General features: G+C 36.7%; 1 protein-coding gene and 1 long non-coding RNA gene across 5 annotated transcripts in view; one reads left to right on the top strand and one right to left on the bottom strand.

Annotated features, from left to right (window-relative positions):
* The window catches only part of GRM1 (glutamate metabotropic receptor 1), a 377,107-nt gene that overhangs the window by 23,691 nt on the left and 340,801 nt on the right, over positions 1 to 12,615 (bottom strand). The window lies entirely within an intron of this gene.
* Positions 1 to 12,615, top strand: part of LOC145723129 (uncharacterized) — a 48,178-nt gene that overhangs the window by 19,208 nt on the left and 16,355 nt on the right. The window contains exon 3 of the long non-coding RNA XR_014147985.1: positions 11,782 to 11,855. This is a non-coding gene — a long non-coding RNA (uncharacterized LOC145723129). The remainder of the gene's footprint in view (positions 1 to 11,781; positions 11,856 to 12,615) is intronic.

Raw genomic sequence — 12,615 nt, 5'->3', positions numbered from 1 at the left:
GAATTGTGTAAGACTGTTGAATGACAGACCTGTACCTCTGAAACAAATAATACATTATATGTTAAAAAAAAAAAAAAGAAGATAGTAGGAATGGAAAAATGAAGGGGGGGAAATTGGAGGGGGAGACGAACCATGAGAGACTGTGGACTCTGAAAAACAAACTGAGGGTTCTAAAGGGGAGGGCGGTGGGGGGATGGGTTAGCCTGGTGATGGGTATTAAAGAGGGCACGTACTGAATGGAGCACTGGGTGTTATATGCAAACAATGAATCATGGAACACTAATCAAAAACTAATGATGTAATGTATAGTGATTAACATAACAATAAAAAATAAATAAAAAATTTCCAAAATTGGGCAAGAATTTGGATAGATATTTCACAAAATAGGACATATAAGTGACCAAAAAAGTATATGAAAAGAATTTTGAGGTCATTAGTCATCAGGAAAATGCAATTTGAACCTATAATTAAATACTACTACTACATACCCATTAGAATGACTAAAATGTGTAAAATTATCAACACCAAATGGATTTCATACATTCTTAGTAGGAATATAAAATGGCAAAATCCCTTTGACAGTTTCTTATAAGTTAAAAATACACCTGCCTTATCATCCAGCAATTCCATTTCTAGGCATATATGTACAAAAAATGAAAATACATGTTCGTAAGAACTAGTACATGTATGTTGATTGTAGTTTTATGTGTAATAGCGACAGTTGGAAACAAACTAAATGCCCATTAGCACATTAGATTAAACACATTTTACTATATTCATGCAATATAACATTAATCAGCAATTAAAAGGAATAAACTGTTGATCCATGCAAGAACACCGACCAATCTCATGTTGTGTGAAAGAATGGAGACATAAAAGAAACCTACTGTATGATTTCATTTTTATGAAATTCAAGAACAGGCAAGTTAATCTATGAGGATTGAAATTACAGTAGTGGTTGCCTATGAATGGAAAGTGGAACAGATTAGAAAAGAATGAGGGAATTTCTAGGGTGAAGACAATGCTCTATATCTTGATTGCATGTGGGTTACAGGGGTATATCATGCAATTTTCTAAATTGTATCAAACTGCCATTAAAATTTATGCATATTGATGTAATTATGTAAACTATGCTCAATAAAAAGAATATGAAATGAAAGGATAAAAAGGATTAGAGAGAAAAATGTAAATATTGAAGTTAGCCGAAAAAGTTTCAATATACAGATATTAGAAATGCTTGAAGAAAAAAAAAAAAGGAAATGAATACTGAAGATTATATATAGCTCAAGAAAATTTTCCTGAAATTGAAAAAGATTTGTAACTACACATTGAAAATACTGACAGAGGAAAACCAATATGAAAACACATTCTAGCAAAACAATTCGACTTTATAGGAAATGGAAATATTTTATTTTGGATGTCTAGGAAAAAAAACAGCAGGTGTTTTATAAGGGAAAATAGATAATCATCAGAATTTTGGGCAGCAAAGTTTTATGTTAACTGTAACTAGAAAGGCATATTGAAGATACTTTAGGAAAACAAAATGTGCTCCCTGAATTTTATAGCCAGCAAAACGACATTTGATATAAAAACTGTAGATGAACTGTTTTCAGTAAGCAAAAACTAAGTGACTGTTCCCATGAGTAAATCCCTGAAAAATCTACTCTGGCCTAAGTTTATGGGCTTCAGACTACCAAAATAACTAGGAAGACATCATCATGAAGACTGGAGGTAAGTATTAAGCCCATCTTTAATTGTAGAACTAAGATTAAATGAGGGTTAAATGGGAGAACATATAGTATGTAATGGCTATATACTCAGATAATGTAGATACAGTAAAACTAGTTTAAAAGGGAGGGATGGAAAGATCAGATGTGAACTACTGTATTTAATTCTTTCTGAGTAATTAATTGGTTGTGATAGTATTAGCAGTTATCCTAAGACACTTGTATGGCTACTGTGGAATAACGTAAGTATATACCTCTGAGACATTTTAATTCTACCATCTCCTGTTTCCTTGGAAACTAGGACTCTTCTTGTGGAATAAAGGAAATATACATGTGTAGTAAATAACATATGAGCTATGAATTTCTGGATCAGAAAGGCTGAGAACAGCTTTATATGCTTTAATAATTAAACATTTGATGGCATTAAGCTAAGATAGCTTGTTTTACCCTATTAATTCTAGGGGTCATCTTGTCATTTGGACTTAAATTTTCAGAGCCCATGGGTCTTCAACCCCTTCACCCATCTCCACATCACAGAGGTCCATGATCATTTCTAATGTTTGTTTCAGTGACTGCTCTTCTCTGCTTTTGTGTCTGATCAACCCCCGCTCTTATAGATCAGTCACGGTATAGATGTGATAATACATTTAGTCTGGTAACAGTTCAAATTTTATAGGCTTTGGAGCCAAACCACCCTGAGGCGACTGCATATCTCCATTTATTTTATTGGTCTTAAAATGGAATTTTGTGAGCAACCTCACTTTTACTTTTATTTTGCACCTTAATTATTTCTCTGGGATCTTTCTTGCTGGTGTCCTCTGCTCCATTCGAAATTCTGTGGGGTCATAGACCATTCAATATGTCTTCCCCAGTAAATTGTCCACAGTTTATAAAGGAGTAAGCCCTCCATATTTTTTTTAAGCAAAGGACTGAATTATGAAATTATGAAAACTTTACTAAAATGGCTTGAAATACTAAAGCTTGCAATAAGGCACTAACAGAATCAACGGCTAAAGTCACAGAGCTGGCTAGTGACATAGATCCATCCCTTCTGTTTCCTCACTGCTACCCCTGCCCTATGGTCATAAATCCTTCTATTTACTTTGATCATGTATGTCTTTATTTTTTTTCTTTGTTAACACTTTCCCACTCCCCATCCCATAGCCATCTAAGCCAAGTAACATAAGCAGTGCAAAATGGAAAATGATATTAATTCCCACAGTGTTTGAGAGAATTTACTAGGAGCAAAGTAACTATATATTTTTATAGCTGGGAAATCAGGGAAAGGAAAATATTTCTTTTATTTACTTGTCAGAGAGAGCAAAAGCAGGGCAAGCAGCAGAGGGAAAGGGAGAGGGAGAAGCTCCCCACTGAGCAACAAGGCTGATGGGGGACTCAATCCCAGGACCCTGGGATCATGACCTGAGCCGAAGGCAGACGCTTAACCAACTGAGCCACCCAGGCATCCCAGGAAAATATTTCTTACTGATTTCTTTTAAGCAGTTGATTTTCAATATATTTAGCAGAATTGCTAGGGACTTGGGTTAATTTCGTTTGCAGTGGACTCCTCATTTATCTTGAAGAAAATTTGCATAGAGGGTATTGTTAAGTTGCCTTAAATTATAGGAGGTTTCGTTTACCCTTTTGAAACAAAATTCAATTATAGTCATATCATTTTCTTCTTCTATTCTATTAACCAATGTTAATAATAAGTAATATTTTACTGTTGGCCTGTAATTTATATGTATTTTAATTCATTCAGAAGACAATGTCCTAATGATCTATTTTCCTTTAACAAAACAAAACACCATTCCCCCTCCTCTTTGTTCATCTTGAGGCAACTGAGAAGCATTTTATAGCCAGGATTCTTTATAAAGGTAGTAAAGACAGGTCTTTTTTTTAAATTTGTTTGATTCTATACTGCATACCTTTATAATAAATGCTGTGTCAGAGCTATGACATTTTCTTTCCCCTCCATTGGCATACCTACTTGAATTTGGAATAATCACTCATGCTTTGTATAGATAGATGATTGTCCTTCACCTCTTTAAACTGAGATAGACACATGAGCCAGGCTTAGCCAATCAGTTTCTGTGTTATGTAGAACCACATGGGTAGAGAGAATGAAAGAAATCTCTTTGGGTAGCTGGATCTATAACAACATGTAAACTCAGGAGCACTGGGATGGTTGTCCTTGGATGGACTATGAGGGCCCATGACATAGAGAAAGCAGATCTATAAGGAGAAGATGAAGGAGGCAGGCAGAGAGGAGACAGGAGGTGACACTGAGACCTTTCTCCTTAGGTGCCCAATCCCCCATATGGCCCAGAAGCATTCCAAATCTTGTTACTGTGGGATACCTGAAAGTAGTCCTTATATTCTTCCTGTTAAATAGCCCACCCCTTTTTTGCTCAGACTAGCTTAAGTTGGCTCCTATAATTTGCAGCCAGAGAGTTCTAGTTAAGGAGCCTAAGGCTCTCTTCTCATGATCTGAAGCTTACAAATCCACTGGTACTTTCCTCTTCTTATGTTCTTCATTCTGCAAGCTATTAACGTTTTTGCTCTTGAACTAGCTTAACAAACACGTTGCTCGCATGATCTGCTTCCCTTTAGAGTAGGTAACACTTTACGCTGGACACTAACAGATGGAATGCAAATGACCTCATCTTTCTTTAGCTGTGGCCAAGTATGGACAGATTGCCAAGTCATGTCAAACAGGGTGTCCTTCCTCCCACACATCTCACACTAAGTCACACTTGCATGTCTCCACTTTCAGCAGATACATGCCTTCCATTCTACACAGCATAGATATCATGAACTAATGATAATGATGATGCACACCACTAGTTTTCAGAACTCTCTTTACAGGATGGTATAATGCAGAGTTTTATGCCAATATACAAATTTCCATACATCGTCCCCTATTTTCAAAATTTCAGTGTCACTAGCTAACAGCTATTGAGATTTTACTATGTGCTACATTTTCCCATTTATTTTATACAAATGTAAAATAAATTTGCTTAGGCTAGCTTAAGTTGCTTTCTATAACTTGCAGCTTAAGGGTTATAATTAGTGAGTCTATAGGCTCTGTTCTCATGATCTAAGAATACCCATGGTCAGGTTCAGCCTGAAGGTCTCCAGTGGGTCTTCCAATAATTTCTTTCATTTAACAGGTGACTGTTAAATAGAGTGGGGCATATATTCAATAAACTTCTGACTCTAAATTTACACATCCACCTGAATCACCACACTATATCATTTCCTATCATTCCCACTCACCCAATTTTATTGTAATGGTGTGTTACACCAATAAATCATGAACTTCTTCAGGGCAGTCTACGTGTCTTACTCATTTTATTGAATGCATGAATGAATATACACATTATTGAGGTAGCAGACATAAACAGCTACTAGAGTGATGGTTTTATCCAAAAAAAAAAAAAAAAAACCCCACAGTAATTTTAGTCCCATTTCTTTCTCTTATAAAAATGGCTTGAGCTTTTCAAGCCTTAGTTTCTTTGCACAATTGTGTTATATGGACCTCTCTTGGGCCATTATGGATATTCATATAGAATATTCTGAATTCAGGGGCCCCTGGGTGGCACAGTCGGTTAAGTGTCCAACTCTTGGTTTCAGCTCAGGTTGTGATCTCAGGGTCATGATCTCAGGATCATGAGATCGAGCCCTGGGTCGGGCTCCCCCTTTAGCACAGTCTGCTCAAGTTTCTCTCTCTCCCTCTGCCCCTCACCTCTCTCTGTAAAATAAATAAATAAATCTTTTTAAAAAAATATTCTGAATTCAGTTTAAAAACTATGTACTGTTAACATATGAGGATAAAATATTACATTTAGGAACTTGAATATGGATCAGTCATGCAAGTTTATTTGAATTTGAAAGAAATATAAGAGGTGACCTATATTCAAAAGGAACTATGTTCTCTTTGAAGCTGTAACATAAGCTGCGCCTTATGATCTCAGTATAGAACTTGAAAACATAAAATATGAGTATTAAAGGAGCTATTTCTGTGTTATTTGCAGAACGAGCATATTATTAACAAGGGAAAAAAAAACAAGAAAACAATGGTGAGTGCAAATTTGCTGCACCTGATGGGGGACAAGTTGTGTCCATCCTTCTTTGTCCTATTGTGCACCCCTTCCCCACACGTAAGCCCATGGCCTCTGCAGCTGGTCCCTCACAGCAGCAACTTCTCCACATGTGACAGACATACCGACTTATCTATTTTCGTTCTAAATTATGGTAATGTGCTTCCAGGTGACAAAATGTTACATCTTTCAGGAAGTGAAGGCATTTTGGCTTGGTTTTTCAGGGGGCATAAGTCTTTACACCAAATAAAATGTCCTCATGTTGGCAGGCTCAAGCACTATGACTGGCTGTCAGGAAGAGATCCAAGGATTTCCAGCTCCTTTCAATCACTGCTGAATAAAGCTACCTGCTTTAGCCCCAACTGAGTCTGTCTCTGGATCCACAACATCCTTCTTTCTTCTACAAACAATTGCTACTTATTAGCCATGAATCCTCTAGCTCTGCCAATCATTCCAGGAAAGCACATGTTACTTTCCAGACTTTCCTTCGTATGTCGCTTCTCAAATCCTACACTCAATATTGGTAAGTCCAGAGGTCTGATAAAATCATTAACAAGGGCTGTATTTTTGGGTGTTAATTAAAATTCCTATAAATTTCCAGCCTGATTTTTTTCATCTTTTTTTTTTAATGCCAAGCAACGCACATGTAGCTAAGTGAGAACCAGTATCGAACATAACCAACACGTTCTTCAGAGTTGAGGCTTCATTGGTCACAGAGTTGTCAATAAATGGTGAGTGACTGTATTGTAATGACACAGGTCTGGGTCAGGTGGCTCAGCATAAACCACATGATCTGTTTTATTTTTATTTATTTTTTACTTTTTATTTTATTTTATATTTTTTACAATTTTATTTACTTATTTGACAGAGAGAGAGCCCAAGCAGGGGGAGCGGCAGGCAGAGGGAGAAGCAGACTCCCCACTGAGCAGGGAGCCCAATGCCGGACTCGATCCCACAACCCTGGGATCATGACCTGAGCCGAAAGCAGACTCTTAACTGACAGCCACCCAGGTGCCCCTGATCTGTTTTATTTTTAATTTTTCTTTCTCTGTTGGCTCCTTTCTTAGATACAAACAAGCTATATATCTCCTCTCTTATGTCACTCCTTCCTCCTTAAATACTATCTAAAATTCTAAGTTCCTTTAATGCCAAACTCAACTCATTGCAATAGAAATTCTACCCACATCACACCACTGAAGCCACTCAAGGATAACCATAGTCTCCATGCTTGAGGAGCCCAAGGATCCCAAGCTCGATCTTCTCGGAACAGTCTGTTAGACACTGAATGGTTTTGTTACCCTCAAATTCCTAAACTGAAGTTCTAACCCCCAGTGTGATGTCATTAGGAAGTGGAGCCTTTGGGAAGTAATTAGGGTTACAGTAAGTCCTGAGAGTGGGGCCCTCATCTGGGTTTGGTGCTCTTACAAAAAGTGACACCAGATAGTTCTCTCTCCCTCCTCTTCCCCTTTCCCTCTCTCTCTCCCCATGCTTGCACAGAGAAGAAGTTATGTGAGCACACAGCTAGAAGGCAGCCATCTGCAACCCAAGAGGAGAGATCTCACCAGAAATTAACCATGCTGGCATTCTGATCTTGGAATTCTGGCCTCCAGAACTGTGAGAAAATAAATGTCTGTTGTTTAAGCACCCAGTCTGGGGGATTTTACTATGGCAACCCAAGCTGACTAAGACAGTCTCCTCCTTGGTTTCCAGGATACTGCAGTCCTCCTGTTTCCCCCATTCTTTTTGATTCCCTTGTGTTTATTGCCTTCAGGTTTTCCTTATTTATCTTCTCTCTCAAGTGCAAGTGTTCCTAATGTTCTTCCTCCTACTTTCTTCTTTTCTTATGTCATAACCACTCTTTTGGCCACTTTAAACATTCTGACAATTAAGCGTCAAATCTAGAGCTCTGGCTCAGACCTTTCTTTTGAGCTCCTGACTTAAATTTCTAAATAACTTATGGCTGCCTCTATTTGGCATGCCTTTACTGCATCTTCAACTGATAAGTCTGAAACCTAGCTCATCAGCATCTCCCCAGTTCTACATCTGTATTCTACCTTCATGCTCGCTTTATTTTTCCAGTCACACAGGCTCAAATCATGAGAGCTGTACTCTAGTTTTTATTTCTTCCTTCCTCTCTGCAAACCAATAATCCAGCTCTAATGAATCAAGCTCAAAAAACTTTTTCATATTCATACCTGGGGTTTGACTTTCTATTTTAAAACTCTTATTTTTAAACTGTCATTTCGGTTATTGTAGCACTCTATTAACTAGTCTTTCGGTAGTCAATCTCTTCCCATAAAGCTTACACATGACCATAAAACATCACAAAAATCTTTAATGCACCTTACAGTTTATATAAAAAATACCTAAGCTGCTTCTTAGAACATTGATTATTATCAATCATTATCAGTAATCTGTCCTCTTTCTGTAGGACAAATTTGCCCACCACTACACCTCTCCATGTACTTCATTCATACCAGATTCCAAAGTGTGGCTAGAAAATGCATTCACATTTCTAAATTTTCATTTACATGATATGCAAAATGGTCTCATCATAGCAGTTTCTCCTGTTGAAAAACATCCTTTCAGGCCAAGTTCAAATGCCACTTTTATTAAGAAATTTTGTCCTATCCTTCAGCAGATACTGCTCCATTAGCTGGACCTAATCTCTTTCTTCCCTGACACTCAAAATGTTATATTGTGGTATTATGGCACCTAACCCAGTATACTTAGTTATATTTTGTGTGTCTCCCTTACTATATCACAAGACTGGTACAGTCAATGCCTGCTTCTTGTATCTTTTTTTTATCCTGAATATTACCTAGCACCACATCAAGTACCTATGTGATTTTAAGCTTACTGTTGAAATAATGACTGATTGAATAAATGAATGAACAAACAGTTGATCATCCGTAAATGTTACTATCAAGTAGTAAAATTCTATGACAAATACTTAGATAAAATCTTCTGATATTTACTCTAAAAACAAGGGAATAGTTACAATACTTTCATTTTTTTACAATACTTTTAAAGCCATTTATTGTTATGATTACAGGAAAAATAATTTCAAAATGACAGATTTTCTCATTTATAAGCTTATTAGAATAGTGACTGAGTTCTTTCTATGAAAGAAAACATGTTATTTCTATTTGATTGTGATGTCTGTTGGTTCCCTATCATATTTCCTTTCATAATCAAAGGAAGAAAGACAAATTAAAAGGCATACCCAGGGCATAATCATGAATGCTGCAGGCTTAGTGACCTCTACTTATGGACAAAAAATGTTTCTCTAGCAGACCAAGAGGAAAATTTCCTCAGAGCATCATTCCATTTAGTATGTCACTTAGCTTTTGCACTCAGTAGAAACATACATTCAAATGCTTAAGAAACAATTGCAAGAACATAATAATATTCTATTTATTTAGGAACCTATCCTCTTTTTTTTTAAGATTTTATTTATTTGGAAGAGAGAGAGAGTGCAAGCGGTGGGGGGGGTGCAGAGGGGGATGGAGAGGAAGGGGGAAAGAATCTCAGGCAGACTCCAGGTTGAGCATAGAGCACAGGGGCAGGGCGCAATCTCAGGACCCTGGGATCATGATCTGAGCCAAAACCAAGAGTTGATGGCTTAACCTACTGAGCCACCCAGGTGCCCCCAGGAACCCAGTTTTAAAATTACTTCCTTGCATCAATCTAATGCCTTTTTGTGATTGTAATTGTTTTTAGTTTTGTATGCAAAAGGCCATAGGGGTGAACTGTCACATTTCAGCTCCATGTGCCATTAGATTGGCACTCATTGAGGTTATTTACCCAGAAAATAACTAGAAGTGTTAGTTTGACATTTTGTCATTAATATGTCTGTTTTTTAAAAGGAGCATGTCATTTACATAATATTAATTTTTCAGTTGCATAGTGTTAACTCATTTTGCTTAAAAGGAAGTGATAAGTAATTTGGATCTAAATAATTTACTTAATTATGAATGCCTAGGAATTTCTATATTTTTTCCATTCCCAAGAAAGAGAATTTTACCACTGTCTTTATATTAGGTTAAGCTTAAATATTTTCCTATCAGAATACATTAAGTTACTTCAGCTAAAGAAATTAGAGATGTCAAAGGCAATTATGCTATTCAATTGATCTTCTAGGGTAGGATTATGTTTAATTGGGCATCTAACTGTAAGTAACCCAAACACCCAATTTATTGGTTAAACTCCTCCTAAATTACATTTCAGAAAATGTAAAGCAAGTGCCCAGACCTTTGGATTAAATTTACAAACTGCAGAAAACTTTGCAAAAACAGACCCACGACGTCATCCCTCCTAAGTATCTCAGAAACAGCCTCTTACAAGGATGTAGTCAGACTTGCAACTCCTCACAATAATATTCAAGCAGATAGATCAGTTGGAAGCTCTTCATTACGGCAGCTGTTGTGTGTTTACAGCTACATATGCAGACTGCCGAACACCCTCAGTGCACCATAAACGTAGGAATTACACATCCAGAATGGTAATAAACTCATTGGGTGACGTGCTCTCCAGAGTTTTCAGCCCCTTTGCTCCAGTTGGCAAAACTCTGCTAGATTTTAGTTGCTGTAGAAAAATATTAGATTGTTGTGATTTTTGTAAGTTTGGAGACAAACCAGAAACACATAAAACAGCAATAAAAAAGGTAAAAACATAGGCACTGAGATTATTATTATTTTAAAATTACAGTCTCATAGAGAGTTATAAGAGAAGCCACAGAAGAATAAATGAGAAAAATAAGTAAATAAGTGGCTGTGTTCCATAGAAGGTTAGCCTCAAATACTCTCTGTGGGCCAGCTCAGCTGTGTGGTACATCCTGTAGATCATACTAAGAAAGCTGCAGGCTATTAATTAGAAGTATATTTCCTACCATAATAATCTGAGAGTGTTGATAAATTATAGCTAATAGTTGAGCAATTTATTGGTTAAACAGTACTTCCCAGAAAACCAATCCAATTTAGAACAAGCTGATTTCTCTCTTAAAAGCAGGATCTCAAATAAAATTGATTTCTAAATTCATAATAGTGAAAGGGATATTCTCAGGCTTATAAGGAAAGAAGTTCCATGTACAAGAAGATGATCAGAATGTACAACAATGCCTGGCTGCAAGAGGGTTGTTAAGCATTGTTAAAGTCACACCAGCTTATCCCAGCAGTAAGCACTGTGTACTATTCATCAGTCACTGCTCTTGGACAGATGCTTATGGAGTTCTAGGTACAAGTGTATATAGAATCATTGGGAGAGCTTCCCTAAACGCATATCCCTGGGTACCAACACAAGATATCCAATCACATAGGTCTCTTCTTTCATTAATGGTTGGAACAGCTTTCAGAAATGACTGTGACCAAAAATCACGTGAAAGTTTCTGAAGAACCATAATAAAGGCAGAAAAATCAGAAACATGGAGGTGCATAATGGTAGGTGGTGGAATGGAACCCTCATAAAGCCATATGACATGGGACAAAGGAAATCTCTTAGTGTCTACAAACATTCCAGTTTAAAAAGTATTTTCTCCTTTCTCACTGTGTTTCTTCCCACTCCCTCCCTCTTAATGAAAATTGTTATGATGCCATTTTACATCTGGACTCTGTGGCTATGGTCTATTATTTTTTTCTCATTTCATGGCACTGTTCATTTGCCTTCATGCTTACTGATGAGTCCCTGCCAGGGGGCTGCTCCTGATGGCATGCTGGATAGCATGAAAAGCCTGGCAAGGGAAAAAAATGACTAAGCAAATTTTACTATCAGTGTTTTATTTAGAACTTGAAATGGATATAGCAATGAGTAAGCCTGCATTATGATCTTAATCCTTAACACTGAAAAAATTATTTATTATTTGAAATAATAATAATTCCATGGATTAAAAAAATATTTTTTCCCATAGACTCCTTCATCTGATCCTCAAACCAATTATATGATTTCTGTAAAAGATGCCCATGGTACTGCTTGGCAAGTAAAGATACGAAACACAGAGGTTTAAGGCATGTACATTTTTTGACATAAGGTAAGATGAGAAATTTCATCAGTTAAGACCTAGGCAAAGACTATCTAACCAAATAGAATTACACTTACAAGTCATAGAATTTCACAGTGACTGAGTTTCCTCACTTATAAAATGGGAGAAAATAACACCTATTCCCCTTGTCTTGCTGGCTTGTTCAGGTGGGTGAAAAACATATACAACAATGTATATGTTATAATTATTTATACTAAAATTCTTCACTTTTAAAGGACTGTTTAAAAAAATTAATGCTGCTAATGGGGAAAATTGAGGAATTTTTGGATGGTTCAATTACCTTTAGAACTTCAAGTATCCGTGTCAGTGTGGAGCTCCTCACCTTTATTTAGCTTCTTATTTCTTTTGATGCTTTATGGCTCAGAAGCAAACCATTCTGGTTGTGACCTTGCGGTAGAAGAAGCACAGCTCATGTGTAGCATTATGGAACATCTTTATTACAATATCCATTAATGCTCAATAAATAAGAGGGGCATGGTAGGACAGTTGCTTAAGGGAACTTATTCCAGGACAGACTTCCTGCTAGTTGCACTCAAATTATGAAATAGTCAAATTTCCCCAGGTGCTGAATTTCCTTCCTTCCAACCCATGATTAGTAATGGTGAGACTCCAGAGTGATAAAAATAACTCAGAAACTTTATTCAATCATAGTCTAAACTAGAAATTAGAACTAGAGTTTGCATCTCAAACCCAGACCTCAGAGAAGTGTTGATGTTCCATAAAGGTGAGGACCCATGTAAAAGGAAAA

Source organism: Leptonychotes weddellii, chromosome 8 (genome assembly GCF_054177405.1).
Source record: "Leptonychotes weddellii isolate Sample4059 chromosome 8, ASM5417740v2, whole genome shotgun sequence".
NCBI classification, from domain to species: domain Eukaryota; kingdom Metazoa; phylum Chordata; class Mammalia; order Carnivora; family Phocidae; genus Leptonychotes; species Leptonychotes weddellii.
This window is presented reverse-complemented; position numbering and strand designations above follow the sequence as displayed.